The 14,795-nt window shown below is 45.9% G+C and overlaps 1 long non-coding RNA gene across 1 annotated transcript; it reads right to left on the bottom strand.

Moving 5' to 3' along the window:
* Window positions 1-432: 432 nt before the first annotated feature.
* On the bottom strand, window positions 433-4,080 carry LOC142929117 (uncharacterized). The gene is made up of 4 exons (XR_012945272.1): window positions 3,503-4,080; window positions 2,194-2,434; window positions 1,456-1,591; window positions 433-1,061 (listed from the first exon to the last, which is right to left on the bottom strand). It is a non-coding gene; the product is annotated as an uncharacterized LOC142929117 (long non-coding RNA).
* Between the last annotated feature and the right edge of the window lie 10,715 nt (window positions 4,081-14,795).

The following is a 14,795-nucleotide window of genomic DNA, read 5'->3' on the forward strand; positions in this document are numbered from 1 at the left end:
AACCATGTTTTTGAACTTTACATCATAGTAAGATAGTACATGCCGATGAATAATTAATAGATGCTTGAAAACATCTATCCCCCACCATCTGCCTGTGTTTGGCCTAAAACCCAATCACCCAGAATGCCCAAATTCACCTTACATACTCTAGGAATGTAAGCAGGTTAATGCCTGTATATCCATCACAATCATCACTCCCAAATGTGAAGACATGTCACGAGACTCGCTGACTTTTCTTAAAATACTTGAGAAATACAAATCATAGCTGAATATTTTCAATTCCATGTGTATAAGCCTTTGTCTCAGATTTATTGTAAAATAAATATACATGTACAATATAAACATTCAAATATCAGAAAATATTTAATGTATGTTGAATTTCTTTCACACTGTACATAACCAACCATGCTAAACAAGACATGATAAAAACAATCCAAGTCATGGGTTGCATACAATATGCAACTTTGGTTTATTGATTACAAATTACATAAAAGGTTCTGAAATTTTATAATACAGGTATAGTGCAATCTAAATAAGCAAATGTACTTTTACAGTGATTTCCCAAATGTTTATAACTACACAAATACTAGCATGTATGTTCCCAATAAAGTAGTCTCCTTCCAAAATGGCTAAAACCAAAATTAGTTTAGTTGTGCTCACAATATTGTTCACATATCCGTTCTATTTCAAGTGACATTTGAGTCTGTATGGATTTGCTGTGCAAAATACTGCTGCAACCATTCAATAACTCCAACCCTGAACGAACTTTATCACATTTTTCCAATACTTTGTTGTGGCACTTCCATTAACAGGGCAATTACTGTGCCCCATGGGCCCCACAAGTTCACAAGTAATTGCGATTCACACCACAGCACCTGAAGTACCATTGATGTTTAACAACCATGAATTAGCAGGACCAAGCGAACGTATCCTTCTGAGTAGAAACCTCGACCACCGCCATAAAATGCTTTCGGGCTTTCTACATCACGGGTAGTCAGCCATCCTTGTTCTCCTTGATGGTGTCAACCAGCTCTTTTAGACGCGACAGGTGGTACACGGCCCTGAGAAGAGACACGATTGAGAGAAAATTACTTGGCTGACTTATTATCAAGGTGGAAGCCAGAAAAATCTCACCAAGTCTCAGGAGGGTTTGGCAGTGATATTTTGCAAATTTCATCAGCGAGTGGTATGTGAGAGGAAAACGGAGAACCCGGTGAAAACAGAGGGAGTAAAATGCAAAACTCCGGATATAGATTCAAGATTCCATTGCCGTATTACTAACTCCTGGTTACCTAGCAGCCAAAATCTATAATATATGCTATTTCAAAACAGTCTCCCATCCAAGTAATAACCAGGCTTACCTGCTTAGCTTATAACATTCAAAATCTGACATCATACTTAGAGGCGGTGCAGCCTCTATGCTGTGCGTGAGTGTGGATATAAAGATAAATTCACAATGGCGTGGAGGGGTTTTCCCAGGGACGATCAGCCCCTAGAAAGACGTCCGTGTTGAAGCTGCCCGGGGAGGGGGCCTCCAAGCCGGGGGAGTCCAACTCCATGTGCGCCCTGCTCAGCAGCTCCTCCAATGAGGCTGTGCATCAAGAATCACGCATCGCACGTCACAACCACATGGGTGGCCGCTCAGCCGTCTCTGTGAGAAAAGACTGAATATGTACCTGAAAACATATGAAATGTCATCTGCTATATACAGACTATATATATACACACACCTAGGGATCTATTGTCCTCTGACACGGGCTCCTCGTTGGCTACATTCGTAAGGCCGGAGATATCCAAAACTTTGAGCCACTCTGGGTACTTTGGTCTGCTTTGCGGGCTCTGAGCGGCACCTGCTCTCTTTGTGCTGGTATCCGTCTCGTGGCTGCTGGTCTGGGAGTCCACATCGCAGTCACGCAGCCAGGCCGGGTACCTGAGCTCAGGAATGCTCGTGATCCCCGACACATCCAGCTTATCCTTTTGGCTTGTCAACCACCTGAGATAGGTACTTGTCGCACAGCCGCCGTTCGGCAAGTGCTCACGCCTAGTTGCTTCACTGCTCCGTAAGTACAAGAAAACATTCGTCTGGTTAGAAAAGAAATAATTTTCGGGCTTTGCCGACAAATTTAATGGCATCACGGCCTTGTTGCTTCTCGCTGTTGAGCTCAACCGTTTAGTTGGCTTATTGCCCCTCACCAATGATGCGCCGAGGCTGTGCGCGGTGACCCCGAGAGATGACCGCTTGCCTCTGTGCGACACTGCGAGGTCTCGGTGGGCGCCAGGCGAGCGGAGCAAGGACTTGGAGGAACCGTCAACTGGCGCCGCTAGGAGCTGGTCCGTGGTTAGACTGACCGTCGGGCTATGAGCCACGACCGCTGCAGCGCAGCAGTGAGGCTGCACGTGCCCGAGATGAGGTCCTCCACAAGCAGCATGCCACCTGCAATGTAAGACCCACAGACATTTTACTGGTACACAATGAATTTGCTCTCCCCTAGATTCCTTGACCCCTGAACGGCAATCCTGCAATGTTGCCTTACTTTGCACCATCAGTAACTAATGATGTTATCCGTTTGTGGAGTTTGTGAGAATATGGGATAAATCAGTGCATGAGCTGTTATTGTTTAAACTTCAGATGTGTCCAGTCTAGGATCTGCAAATTTTGACACAAAGGTTGGAGGATCACTTAGATTTCACAAACTTTACAAACTCGATAATCAGTGAAGTTGCTGGAAGATGACAGGAGAAAGAAATGCATGCACCAACCTATCTGTTCAGACCTATGCTATCCTCTCATATGCGTGTGCTTACTGTGGATAGTTTTCTCTGACATAAAATGAACTCATTAATGGAATTTGCCAAGCATCCCAGTGTGGGACTCTCACGAAAATGTATCTTTAGACCTTATTAAGGGTTTTTTTTCTAGGGGAATTACATTACATTCATGATAGCATAGCATAATTGACAAGCACCCAGTACAAGCAAAAAAAATGGGGTTCTCCTCTCCAATTATCCCCCCTCCAGTCAACTAGCTTCGATACCTTGTGAGACCTCCTTTGCCAGTAACAAGATATAGTAATAGGTTTTTACCCTTTTATCTGGCACAAAAACTGACACCTTTATACAAGGGATCATGTTTGCGATAACCACAACGCAAGTAGTCAAAATGCAAACAAGAAGACGCTAAGAATAAGAAGACGCCTTTTGGCGTCTTCTGGTCCAACACCAGTGGAGACTGGGATCTCAGAAAAGCCGTCTCGGGTGTGGACCAATCAAATTCAAGGACAGTGCATATTATCAGTTGTCTTTTTTGTTTGCATTTTGACTACTTGTGTTGTGGTTATTGCAAACATGATCCCTTGTATAAAGGTGTCAGTGTTTGTGCCAGATAAAAGGGTAAAAACCTATTACTATAGCTTCGATACCATTGCACCGCCTGCACACTCGATAGCCACTCGAGCGCAAGCACCACGGAGCGATTCCTCGCGTGGCGAGAGGCGCAACCCACCCTCATCCACACTGTGCATCCTCCTCTCCTCCACGCGTCTCCGCTCCGCTATGCTGCGCGGCGCTGTGCTCTGCACGTATCCTGGATGGCGGTGACGCACAGATTCCGCTCTGCTCAAAGTCCTCGATGTAGGCGTCCAGCGCACCGCTCGCCTACGAGCAGCACTGCTCTCCGCACACCACAGGGCTGTGCTAGCCCCCGCTTCCGGTCCGGAGCAGCGAGCTGCCCTGGCTGCCGCGAGGGCTTGTGTCCGTCACCGTGCTGTCGCCCGAAGGGCTGTTTGTCTCACCACCGTTGCAGTTCATTTTGTACGATTTGGGATGCCCGAACCGGATGGGGCCAGGGAGAGGAATCGCTGTGGCTACCAGGTCACCACTGGTCCTGGTATGGGGGGCACCATGAGGAGCTGCTGTGTGCGGAAAGTGGGTCCGACGTCACAACGCATGGGCCAGCGTCGACCACTTCGCGTTAGCAGCTTCAGCGTTAGGTCTCTTAAGCTACTGTGGCTGTTGTCCTTTTTTCAACAAAAATTCCAGCCTTTCCCATGCTTTCCTTCATCACACCTGCAAGCTCTATGTACAATTGAAGTGTCATAAATGCTCTACCTGCCTACTACTACATTATGAATGATATACATTTAAGAGTTAGCTGGAGACAACTCCATGTTTAAAACACACTGTATTCAAAAGAGAAGGCTTAACATTTAACATTGGTTAACGTTTGGCATGTACACCTGCATATCAACAAATTACAGTACTACTAATAAAATGAATGCTACATATTAATAGTGGTATTACAGTAGTATGACTACTTATATTTATATATTATCGCACCTCCGAAGAGCACGGTGGGCTTGGTACGGTGCGAAAGAGATTCAACACACATACAGAATACAATACTTTCCGAGCACATTATGCATACCGAACCTCCAAGTTCCTTACCCTACCCTGAATAACAACGTGTGCAGAGTACAGCTCCTTTTTCAATCCATTGCTGGCTGACAGCTGTCCCATGCTATGCAGCTCCCAGGGGGAGGGGTTATTTACCGTACTTCACCACGCTGGTCAGTGTGAATTTGGTGATGGCAGGGGGCTATAGAAGTGCATTACAACAATGTACTGAACATTGCTGCACAATGTCAGGGTGCTATAGAAGTGCATTACAACCACGTACTGAATACTGCTGAACTGGTGGCAGGGGGCTATAGAAGTGCATTACAACCACGTACTGAATATTGCTGCACTGGTGGCAGGGGGCTATAGAAGTACATTACAACCACGTACTGAATATTGCTGCACTGGTGGCAGGGGGCTATAGAAGTACATTACAACCACGTACTGAATATTGCTGAACTGGTGGCAGGGAGCTATAGAAGTGCATTACAACCACGTACTGAATATTGCTGCACTGGTGGCAGGGGGCTATAGAAGTGCATTACAACCATGCACTGAATATTGCTGCACTGATGGCAGGGGGCTATAGAAGTGCATTACAACCACGTACTGAATATTGCTGCACTGGTGGCAGGGGGCTACAGAAGTACATTACAACCATGTACTGAATATTGCTGCACTGGTGGCAGGGGGCTATAAAAGTGCATTACAACCACGTACTGAATATGGCTGCACTGGTGGCAGGGGGCTATAGAAGTGGATTACAACAATGTACTGAATATTGCTGCACTGGTGGCAGGGGGCTATAGAAGTACATTACAACCACGTACTGAATATTGCTGCACTGGTGGCAGGGGGCTATAGAAGTGCATTACAACCACGTACTGAATATTGCTGCACCGGTGGCAGGGGGCTATAGAAGTTCATTACAACCACGTACTGAATATTGCTGCACTGGTGGCAGGGGGCTATAGAAGTGCATTACAACCACGTACTGAATATTGCTGCACCGGTGGCAGGGGGCTATAGAAGTTCATTACAACCACGTACTGAATATTGCTGCACTGGTGGCAGGGGGCTATAGAAGTACATTACAACCACGTACTGAATATTGCTGCACTGATGACAGGGGGCTATAGAAGTGCATTACAACCACGTACTGAATATTGCTGCACTGGTGGCAGGGGGCTACAGAAGTACATTACAACCATGTACTGAATATTGCTGCACTGGTGGCAGGGGGCTATAAAAGTGCATTACAACCACGTACTGAATATGGCTGCACTGGTGGCAGGGGGCTATAGAAGTGGATTACAACAATCTACTGAATATTGCTGCACTGGTGGCAGGGGGCTATAGAAGTGCATTACAACCACATACTGAATATTTCTGCACTGATGGCAGGGGGCTATAGAAGTACATTACAACCACGTACTGAATATTGCTGCACTGGTGGCAGGGGGCTATAGAAGTGCATTACAACCACGTACTGAATATTGCTGCACCGGTGGCAGGGGGCTATAGAAGTTCATTACAACCACGTACTGAATATTGCTGCACTGGTGGCAGGGGGCTATAGAAGTACATTACAACCACGTACTGAATATTGCTGCACTTGTGGCAGGGGGCTATAGAAGTGCATTACAACCATGCACTGAATATTGCTGCACTTGTGGCAGGGGGCTATAGAAGTGCATTACAACCATGCACTGAATATTGCTGCACTGATGGCAGGGGGCTATAGAAGTGCATTACAACCACGTACTGAATATTGCTGCACTGGTGGCAGGGGGCTACAGAAGTACATTACAACCATGTACTGAATATTGCTGCACTGGTGGCAGGGGGCTATAAAAGTGCATTACAACCACGTACTGAATATGGCTGCACTGGTGGCAGGGGGCTATAGAAGTGGATTACAACAATGTACTGAATATTGCTGCACTGGTGGCAGGGGGCTATAGAAGTGCATTACAACCACATACTGAATATTTCTGCACTGATGGCAGGGGGCTATAGAAGTACATTACAACCACGTACTGAATATTGCTGCACTGGTGGCAGGGGGCTATAGAAGTGCATTACAACCACATACTGAATATTGCTGCACCGGTGGCAGGGGGCTATAGAAGTTCATTACAACCACGTACTGAATATTGCTGCACTGGTGGCAGGGGGCTATAGAAGTACATTACAACCACGTACTGAATATTGCTTCACTTGTGGCAGGGGGCTATAGAAGTGCATTACAACCATGTACTGAATATTGCTGCACTGGTGGCAGGGGGCTATAGAAGTACATTACAACCATGTGCTGAATATTGCTGCACCGGTGGCAGGGGGCTATAGAAGTGCATTACAACCATGTACTGAATATTGCTGCACTTGTGGCAGGGGGCTATAGAAGTACATTACAACCACGTACTGAATATTGCTGCACTGATGGCAGGGGGCTATAGAAGTGCATTACAACCACGTACTGAATATTGCTGCACCGGTGGCAGGGGGCTATAGAAGTGCATTACAACCATGTACTGAATATTGCTGCACTTGTGGCAGGGGGCTATAGAAGTACATTACAACCACGTACTGAATATTGCTGCACTGATGGCAGGGGGCTATAGAAGTGCATTACAACCACGTACTGAATACTGCTGCACTGGTGGCAGGGGGCTATAGAAGTACATTACAACCATGTACTGAATATTGCTGCACTGATGGCAGGGGGCTATAGAAGTGCATTACAACCACGTATTGAATATTGCTGCACTGGTGGCAGGGGGCTATAGAAGTACATTACAACCATGTACTGAATATTGCTGTACTGATGGCAGGGGGCTATAGAAGTGCATTACAACCATGCACTGAATATTGCTGCACTGATGGCAGGGGGCTATAGAAGTGCATTACAACCACGTACTGAATATTGCTGCACTGGTGGCAGGGGGCTATAGAAGTACATTACAACCATGTACTGAATATTGCTGCACTGGTGGCAGGGGGCTATAAAAGTGCATTACAACCACATACTGAATATTTCTGCACTGATGGCAGGGGGCTATAGAAGTACATTACAACCACGTACTGAATATTGCTGCACTGGTGGCAGGGGGCTATAGAAGTGCATTACAACCACGTACTGAATATGGCTGCACTGGTGGCAGGGGGCTATAGAAGTGGATTACAACAATGTTCTGAATATTGCTGCACTGGTGGCAGGGGGCTATAGAAGTGCATTACAACCACATACTGAATATTTCTGCACTGATGGCAGGGGGCTATAGAAGTACATTACAACCACGTACTGAATATTGCTGCACTGGTGGCAGGGGGCTATAGAAGTGCATTACAACCACGTACTGAATATTGCTGCACCGGTGGCAGGGGGCTATAGAAGTTCATTACAACCACGTACTGAATATTGCTGCACTGGTGGCAGGGGGCTATAGAAGTACATTACAACCACGTACTGAATATTGCTGCACTTGTGGCAGGGGGCTATAGAAGCGCATTACAACCATGTACTGAATATTGCTGCACTGGTGGCAGGGGGCTATAGAAGTACATTACAACCATGTACTGAATATTGCTGCACCGGTGGCAGGGGGCTATAGAAGTGCATTACAACCACGTACTGAATATTGCTGCACTGGTGGCAGGGGGCTACAGAAGTACATTACAACCATGTACTGAATATTGCTGCACTGGTGGCAGGGGGCTATAAAAGTGCATTACAACCACGTACTGAATATGGCTGCACTGGTGGCAGGGGGCTATAGAAGTGGATTACAACAATGTACTGAATATTGCTGCACTGGTGGCAGGGGGCTATAGAAGTGCATTACAACCACATACTGAATATTTCTGCACTGATGGCAGGGGGCTATAGAAGTACATTACAACCACGTACTGAATATTGCTGCACTGGTGGCAGGGGGCTATAGAAGTGCATTACAACCACGTACTGAATATTGCTGCACCGGTGGCAGGGGGCTATAGAAGTTCATTACAACCACGTACTGAATATTGCTGCACTGGTGGCAGGGGGCTATAGAAGTACATTACAACCACGTACTGAATATTGCTGCACTTGTGACAGGGGGCTATAGAAGTGCATTACAACCATGTACTGAATATTGCTGCACTGGTGGCAGGGGGCTATAGAAGTACATTACAACCATGTGCTGAATATTGCTGCACCGGTGGCAGGGGGCTATAGAAGTGCATTACAACCATGTACTGAATATTGCTGCACTTGTGGCAGGGGGCTATAGAAGTACATTACAACCACGTACTGAATATTGCTGCACTGATGGCAGGGGGCTATAGAAGTGCATTACAACCACGTACTGAATATTGCTGCACCGGTGGCAGGGGGCTATAGAAGTGCATTACAACCATGTACTGAATATTGCTGCACTTGTGGCAGGGGGCTATAGAAGTACATTACAACCACGTACTGAATATTGCTGCACTGATGGCAGGGGGCTATAGAAGTGCATTACAACCACGTACTGAATACTGCTGCACTGGTGGCAGGGGGCTATAGAAGTACATTACAACCATGTACTGAATATTGCTGCACTGATGGCAGGGGGCTATAGAAGTGCATTACAACCACGTATTGAATATTGCTGCACTGGTGGCAGGGGGCTATAGAAGTACATTACAACCATGTACTGAATATTGCTGTACTGATGGCAGGGGGCTATAGAAGTGCATTACAACCATGCACTGAATATTGCTGCACTGATGGCAGGGGGCTATAGAAGTGCATTACAACCACGTACTGAATATTGCTGCACTGGTGGCAGGGGGCTATAGAAGTACATTACAACCATGTACTGAATATTGCTGCACTGGTGGCAGGGGGCTATAAAAGTGCATTACAACCACATACTGAATATTTCTGCACTGATGGCAGGGGGCTATAGAAGTACATTACAACCACGTACTGAATATTGCTGCACTGGTGGCAGGGGGCTATAGAAGTGCATTACAACCACGTACTGAATATGGCTGCACTGGTGGCAGGGGGCTATAGAAGTGGATTACAACAATGTACTGAATATTGCTGCACTGGTGGCAGGGGGCTATAGAAGTGCATTACAACCACATACTGAATATTTCTGCACTGATGGCAGGGGGCTATAGAAGTACATTACAACCACGTACTGAATATTGCTGCACTGGTGGCAGGGGGCTATAGAAGTGCATTACAACCATGTACTGAATATTGCTGCACCGGTGGCAGGGGGCTATAGAAGTTCATTACAACCACGTACTGAATATTGCTGCACTGGTGGCAGGGGGCTATAGAAGTACATTACAACCACGTACTGAATATTGCTGCACTTGTGGCAGGGGGCTATAGAAGCGCATTACAACCATGTACTGAATATTGCTGCACTGGTGGCAGGGGGCTATAGAAGTACATTACAACCATGTACTGAATATTGCTGCACCGGTGGCAGGGGGCTATAGAAGTGCATTACAACCATGTACTGAATATTGCTGCACTTGTGGCAGGGGGCTATAGAAGTGCATTACAACCACGTACTGAATACTGTTGCACTGGTGGCAGGGGGCTATAGAAGTACATTACAACCACGTACTGAATATTGCTGCACTGATGCTCGCCACGTGAGAGCCACACAGCAGGACAATGCTATACTGTACAATATTGAAATGATTCACCTACAAATACTAAACATTATTGTCTTAACAATCAATACTACTTTTAACATAAACAATAACTAATAAATGCACACGTAGTAATCGCCGTGCTAACCCTTAGCGTGCAATGTGAGCAGAACTTGTGTTGTAAGTCGTACCCAGTCCATTACCGCGCCACACACTCCCATTAACAAACCAACCACATTTACTGAATGTCCTCCTCCTTTACACGGCACAACCAGACAACACTTTGCACACCGAAGTGTCCAAGTCGCGTGCTAAGTGAAGCAAACCCCATTCAATTCTAGATTTAAAGCTTTCGTGGCTGCTAGGATCCATACTCTTTGGTTCTATTGGGTAAAGTCACGTAGGTGAAAATTGTTATTTTATTTTCACCTACGTGACTTTACCCAATAGAACCAAAGAGTATAAACCCCATTCACTCTGCGCTCAGCGTTCAACAAAGTTGAACCTGGCTCGCCCTCACGCCTGCCCATCTCTCTCCGTCTCTCACCGGAGATTATTCCATTGATCGTCTTCGCCTTGCCGTCCAGAGATCCGTGTGGATTATCCGTGAGGGTAGTTAAAGGTCGCGGTTATTCGGAGAAGTTTTTTTTATTAATTTTCCCGCCACAACCACCGCGTCGCCAAAGGCCGCTGAAGGCGATGTCCGAGACATGCCGCCCGCGCATGCGCACTGAGGGTTGAGAGAAACCTGCGGGGAGGGGCAGCGGGGGGCGGGGAAGCCGCCGCTGTTGGCCACACCCACATTCAGGCCACGCCCATATTTAACTGACGTCACGGTGACATCATTCTGGGTCGGACTTTATCGTGGGCTGGCTGTGCACGCGAGGAGCTCCTGACTTCTGACTCTGAATTCGAAAAAAATCAAAGATTCACGATGTCTACCTTCGTCGAGATAGGTAAAGTTTAACGTTAGTGTTAGGGAGGTGTGTTTGTGTTATATGTTGAGCCTGTAGACAAAACTGCTGGGGATGTGCCAGATGTCTCCATCTAACGTTAAGGAGGTTGGAGTCTGGATAGCGCATACCAGGTGTTACAGGCTACATGATGGGAAGCAGAAGGCATTCTAGTAAAATAGGTTTTTGTTTGTACGTTAATGCTCCTCCTTTTCCTTTACCAACCCATACTCACCGGCATGGTGAAGTATGTGCAAATAACCAACACGATTCGTGCAATCGTCAAGAGGCTCTCCAGCAGGGGATTGGCAAAAGGTCGTACAGGAGCAGTTTTGTGAAAAATAATTGATTCTTTCATAATGTACATCTATGATTTATTATTATTGTTCATGTGGGTAACCTCGGCAAGGGGGGAAGCAAGGTCGGGAAGAGCGGGGGATGGGGCCGCTTTTGACCACGCCCATATTTAGGCGACGTCACGTCCTTTTCCTGTGACGTCACTATAGCGGGGAGTTATCCTTGGCTGGCTGTGCATGAGGAGCCCCCGAGTTCTAACTCACAAGATCTGAGATTAGACCAAAGATTCATGATGTCCACATTTGTTGAGATAGGTAAAGTGTAATGTTCGTGCTATGACGGGGCTTTGGGCCACTTTTAAATATTGAGATCTCGTCAGTGTTTTAATCGGACGCTCAGCAGGGTTTGAGCCAGGATAGTGCATAACAGGTCTAAAAGTGTAGTGTCGGGCTACATGGTGGGCAGCAAAGGGCAGTCCATCAAAATTGGTTGTACTATACATACTATACGTCTTCACCAACCCACATTAACCAGAGTGGTGAAATGTGGATTTGAAGCTTTCGTGACTGCAAGGATCCATACTCTTTGGTTCTATTGGGTAAAGTCACGTAGGTAAAAAATAAAACAACAAAAATCACGACGTTTTGGCCACAACACAAGTGGCCTTCTTCAGATGAAGGAACAGAACTGTCAGGACGACAGCACTTCAATTGAAATGTGGTCAAGTAACCACCATGATCTGTGTGGTCACGGGGAAGCTCTCGCAGAAGCTGACAAGCTTCCATCTTGGCAGTAATTATGTTGCCTCTTTTTTTACTCTCAGCGTCTCTGCAGCGCTTGCAGCGCTCGCACTCCTCGCCCCATTCACCCCCCACTCTCCCCCTCTCTGACTTATTTAACTGCCCTAACCCTGGTTTCTCTCCCACTTCAGTAAAACAGTTTCCTTGCTGTGGTTGTCACACCTGATGATGAGTGCTTATGTTGCATTCGAAACGTCGTGATTTATTTATATTTCTATTTTTTTTTCCACCTACGTGACTTTACCGAAAGAACCAAAGAGTATAGCTGACAAGCTGTCAGGGCAAAAATGACTTTGCATATTCCAACTAATATTTTTTGCCCTGGTTTGTGTCTGACCATGCTGGGCACGGCTTTGTTAAAGTGTACGATATTCAATGGGGTAAAAGTCCCCTAATGGTAATACAACTTTATACCACAGGTGTACTCACACTGGAGCAGCGTCGACATTTATGAGAAAGCTTTACACATGAGTACCATGTGCGGTTCTTTACCGACATTCCCATCCCTGCACCTGCCTCCCCTGTCCCTAATGCAATGAACCCTCTACCCCCACATTACCTATGCAGAGCTCGTGGAGAGAATGAATGAGGAGGAGGGAGCGGAGGGGCATGAGGCTCAGCCTTCAATGGTGCCACAAGACTTTTCGACGTCATCATTTCAATCTACCCTGGCCCAGGTACGATGCGGCACAACGTGGATTTGCACAGCCTATAAATTAACTTGGCTAATGTCAAAGATGGGAGATTCCTGGTATTTACAGATTTAGTTGTTTGCATTCGCCAACTAATGGGCCCCAAAGTGTAGACATGGCTGCTCCTCATTTATAGATTTCCAGCCTTTGCAGCAGTGCGTTTTGGTGACTATACTGTGCTGATGAGTCCGAATGAGGATTACACCGGTCCACAGTTGCATATCACTGCATCACTGCTGCTGTTAGTCTGTCACATTTGCTCAACTTTATTTTGATTGTGGTTTAAGATAGCATTACCACAATGCACTTTAGAAAATACTGATGTTTTTTGTATAATGCACAGGGACTAGATGCTTTGTGTACATATTTCTCCAGGTCTCTGGTTTCCTCCCATAGCTAAATGACACAGTGTAACTGGTATTGGCCAAACGTACCAATGCTGAAAAAATACATGCAAATTATTCAATTGGAATTAAACTAAGCAACTTCGTTCTCGACTGCAAAAAATAGAACTTGGTAGGACCCTCCTTGAAAATAAAAATGTAAACTCATTGAGGTTTTCCTGGGTAAACTAGTACATCATCATAGCAATAAACAACTTGCATACAAATAGCAGATTAACTTATGTCCTGATACATGTATCATGAGCTTATGAATAAATATACATTTCATGCATAAGCTATTACATCTCTCATATTCGTGTGTGTGCTTGCCTTTGCGTGTAGGACACTGTCTACTTTTGCGATGGAGTCCGTCGGATCGATTTCATCCTCGCGTTCGATGATGAGGTCCATTCTCAGGACGCCATCAACAATCAGGTGAGAACGAGGAACCTACAAATAATGCTCCACCTTCCTGCACCCAGCATTATCACCCCTCCCCACGTGCAACACCACACGCCTCTAAACCTAGGTTTGACGCAGTGGTGCCAGCTCAGCTCTCTGACTGCTGAGTCACCCTGCCACCTCCATACGAGTCTTTAAATCCACAGTATACATCCTTTATCAAACTGTATCGTCAACTGCAGACCACGCTAGTCAATGAACGCTAGACTCCCATCACTCAACTCGCACATCCATACCCTGAACCATACACCTCACTGCTTTGGCGAACAACAATCAATTATCGTTACGTATCACACTCCATCCACAACTCCTAAATAAATACACCACTTTCATATTGCAAACACCGACACCCAGACATAACTTACAGGATACATGTAATATCCACATTCTAACTGCCAAATGGAAAACTATTACAACAGTGCTGAAGTACCCAGTATGCATTCTCTGCAATATTGATGTTTTTGTTTATTTTGTTGCTATTGTACCCACGCACAATGGATCTATCTCCCTTGTAAAATAGCAAAGCAACTAGCTAAGTGAGACCATCCCTGTAACAAATAAGGTGAACTCAAACAGTTGATTGACAAAGAGCTGTGCAAATTTTTATTTTATTAAGGTCTGCTGAAGTGACACCGACTGAAGCAGTTCAGTGATGCTACTTTGCAGAGCCGTTCTCTGATTGATTCCCATGTGAGGCTCTACTCACTGTAAGAGTTCAAGAAGTTTCCTCACCTCTTGACTTGACTCCCACAGTGACACAACTGAGAACAATGTATAACACAGATGGTCAATTTTGTTTGACAGAAGAAGAGGACCGAATATCAGGCAAGCCTGATGAAGATGGGGCTAGATCTCGAGATTGAACCCAAGGAGGTAAGTTTCCTGCGTGTCTCTCTGCTATAGATGACAGACACTGTATACAAATAAAAAGGTGTTAGACTGTGATTGCTTCATAATATCACTGCTGGCATACATTCCTTGAGTAGGAGCGCTAAAGATCCCCGCTGGAGGGTATATGGCCTACTCTTCTATGCTTGCCAGACGTCTTGAAAGAGATAGCGAATACCCATACTTTACCCCACCATGCACAATCTTAAGATGGATTAATTGTGGCTTACCCATTTATACTGGAGGGTATAACAGTCTCCACCTTAATGTGGCATGCCAGCT

Source organism: Petromyzon marinus, chromosome 25, assembly GCF_048934315.1.
Source record: "Petromyzon marinus isolate PM22_M1 ecotype Great Lakes invasive population chromosome 25, UKy_Petmar_22M1.pri1.0, whole genome shotgun sequence".
NCBI classification, from domain to species: Eukaryota; Metazoa; Chordata; class Hyperoartia; order Petromyzontiformes; family Petromyzontidae; genus Petromyzon; species Petromyzon marinus.